The 3240-nt window shown below is 46.5% G+C and overlaps 1 pseudogene across 1 annotated transcript; it reads right to left on the bottom strand.

Annotated features, from left to right (window-relative positions):
• Window positions 1-294: 294 nt before the first annotated feature.
• LOC308552843 (ATP synthase subunit alpha, mitochondrial pseudogene) lies at window positions 295-1763 on the bottom strand (annotated as a pseudogene). Its single transcript has one exon. The product of its transcript is annotated as an ATP synthase subunit alpha, mitochondrial pseudogene (transcript).
• Between the last annotated feature and the right edge of the window lie 1477 nt (window positions 1764-3240).

Genomic DNA, 3240 nt, shown 5'->3' with positions numbered 1-3240 from the left:
AGTTTTAATATCTCAAGAATGTGTTCCAATGAACTAATCTGACTTACTGTGACTTGTATTGGCAAACCACTACAGACATATTGTGACTTGTAGTGTTACTCCTCCCAGATGACCTACATAGATGTAAGATAAGATATGGTTTTTGTGGTGGTGTTTTTTTTTTGCAATGTAGGATCTTTATTTTTAAGGTGATTTCTGTACATCTGGAGTATGAGAGTAATTCTTTTGCAAGTGGAACTATTAGAAGAAACAATGACAAAACCAAGCTGGTATTAGATATGAATCCATAGCAGTTTAAGCTTCAAATCCAGCCAAGAAGTTTGTTACAACCTCTTTCAGCTTTGCATCTGACTGTTCTGAGATCTTTCTGTCAGCCCTGACATTGCCCAACAGGCCTTGGTGTTGGCTGATAACACGAGACAAGAAAGTATTCTCAAATTTTGTGATATTGCTGGGCTCCAGTTTATCAAGATTACTCCCTTACACCAGCATAAATAACAGCCACTTGCTAGCCATGGAAGAATACTGTCCTTGCTTCAGCAACTCAGTCAGATGCACACCATGGCTCTAGAGCTGTTGAGTGGCAGCATTGAGGTCAGAACCAAACTGAGCCAAAGCAGCAACTTACCGATACTGAGCCAGTTCCAGCTTTGTGGAACCTGCCACCTGCTTCATGGCCCTGGTCTGGTCAGCAGATCCAACTTGGGATACAGACAAACCAACTTTAATGGCAAGGCAGATACCTTTGTAGAACAATTCTGTTTCCAAGATCTGTCCATCAATGATGGCAATGACATTCGTTGGAACATAAGCAGACACATCACCAGCTTGTGTTTCTATAACTGGTAAAGCAGTCAAGGAGCCACCACCAAAAGAATCACTAATTTGGCTAGTCTCTCTAGCAGACAGGAGCGCAGGTAGAACACATGTGAGGACAGGCCTCACGACCCAAGGGGTTGGCGCAGCAGCAAAAACATCTGATGATAAGCAACAGCCTGTTTGGATAAGTTGTCATAGATGATCAAAGCATGTTTGCCATTGTCCCTAAAATATTGTCCTTTAGAACAGCCTCGGTAAGGAGCAGGCACTACAGCATCAGAAGCAGTGGCTGAAACCACAGTGGTGCCCTTCATGGCATCTGCATCTGGAAGTCTCTTTGCCAACTGGGCAACAGTGGATCTCTTCTAACCAATAGCAGCATAGATACAGTATAGCTTCTTCTTTTCATCAGATCCATCACTGAAACGTTTCTGGTTCATGATTGTGTCAGTAGCAATTGATGTTTTGCCAGTCTGTCAGTCATCAATTATCAGCTCATGCTGACCATAACCAATTGGCATCAAGCTATCCACAGCCTTAATGCCAGTCTGCATTGGTTCCCACACAGAGATTCGAGGAATGATCCCAGGGGCTTTCAGGCCAACTCACCTACGAGTCTTGGAACCAACTGGACACTTCCCATCAGTGGCATTACCAAGGGCATCTACTACATGACCCAACAGATCCTCACCAACGGGAATATCCACAATGGCTCCTGTTCTCGTCACAATATTTCCTTCTTTAATTATTTTATCATCTCCAAACACAACACCAACATTGTGGGGTTCCAAGCCTGAAGAAAACCCTACCATTTCTTCTGCTTGAACATTCCTCAGCCCGTGTACTTGGGCAATATGATCATCAACACTTAAGACATGCCCGGTCTCTTCAAGGTCAAAAGAGGTATCAGCTCCAAGAATCCGCTCTTCAATAACAGAGGACATCTCGGCAGTGCCAGTCTTCTTCAGATGGGAGCTAGAGGCATAGAGATTACTTGTAGCAATGAAGGATGATCCCAAAGCATTTCTGGAGACCAGCCCAGCCTGCTGAGGAAGAGTGTAGGCCACGGCTGTGGTGACAGGCAGGAACAGCATTTTTGCAGCTTCTCGGTAGTTCCTCTGCAGCCGCAGCTTCTGCTCTGACTCAGACACGGTTTTTAATTGTACCTCCAGACAAGTGGCAAACAGTAGAAATGTTGGGTATTGTAGAAGGTCAGAAAAAAGAACCCATTAAATTATTATTACATTTATTATTTGTCATGAAATTATAAAAAAATTAATAAATTATTTTTAAAAAGAAGAGCTTACACTTGTTAAACACTTTCTAAGTGCCAGACGCTGTTCTAAGTGCTTTGCACGTATCCATTTAATTCTCAGGACTACTCTGTGGAATAGGAACTATTTCATCCCATTTTGCAGATGAGGAAATTGAGGCAGAGAGAGATTGAGCAACTGGCCCTAGATCTGACAGCTAGGAAATGGTGCAGAGTTTGAATTCGTGACCTGACTCCTGAGTCCCTGCTCTGTCAGAGCCAGTGACATTGTTTTCCCGGGGAAATGGGTGATGGGCATGGCTCTTGGAGTCTCTCAGATTACACCCACAGGATGGCCCTATCTAGTTTTTCATGGGAATGAGGCAGCCTCCAGGTTGAGAGGCATCTGGAGCTTTTGTTGGACACTAAGAAGTTAGGTCACCGTTTTAGAACTCAGTTTTCTCTTCAGTAAAATAAGGAGGGTGGATTAGATAACATCTTCAGCATTCCTGCACTAAAATGCTCATCTCTTGGGGCCTGTGAGGAAGAAGCAGATCGGTTTCTGCTTCCTAGACCCTTAAAGCTAGGAGCTGCCGATAGGGTGTCACGTCCACAAACTGGTAACAAGAGATGAGGGTTAGAGCTCCAGGAAGCCTCGACCTTTACCTAAGAAAGAAACAGTTGCCTATTGTGCGCTGAGTGTTTTAAACAGATTATACAATGAATCCTCACAGTGAGCTTGGGAGGTAAATACTACTGTCTCCATCTAAAAAATGAAGCCGAAACTTAATCATAGCAAGTGATTTACCCAAGAAGGCCCAGCTCGTAAGGGATGCGGGCCGGGTTGAAATCCCGTCTGTCTGGTCTGCAAAGCCCAGGCGCATTTCTCAGCCGGCGCCTCCTTCAGCACCGGTTGTGTCATTTCCATTCTCACGAGCCTACGCGGTCGTTATCTCCCCTTTTCCCTGAGAAGGTGAGGCTCGGGTCCCTCGCCAAGGACCCGGCCTGGCTCGGAGCCGGCGGGAGAGCAGCCTCCAGGAGCGGGCAGGCGGGCGCGGAGGCCGCGGGCGGCCCCTCCTCCCCGCCGCGCTCCGCTCCTCCGCGGGGCTCCCACCTTTTCGGCCCCAGCCCCGCACAGCGCCCGCCCGGACTACATTTCCCGACAGGAC

This window comes from Miniopterus schreibersii (genome assembly GCF_964146895.1).
Source record: "Miniopterus schreibersii genome assembly, chromosome: 2".
NCBI lineage: Eukaryota > Metazoa > Chordata > Mammalia > Chiroptera > Miniopteridae > Miniopterus > Miniopterus schreibersii.
The sequence above is the reverse complement of the archived record's forward strand: the minus strand, read 5'-3'. Positions and strand labels throughout refer to the sequence as shown.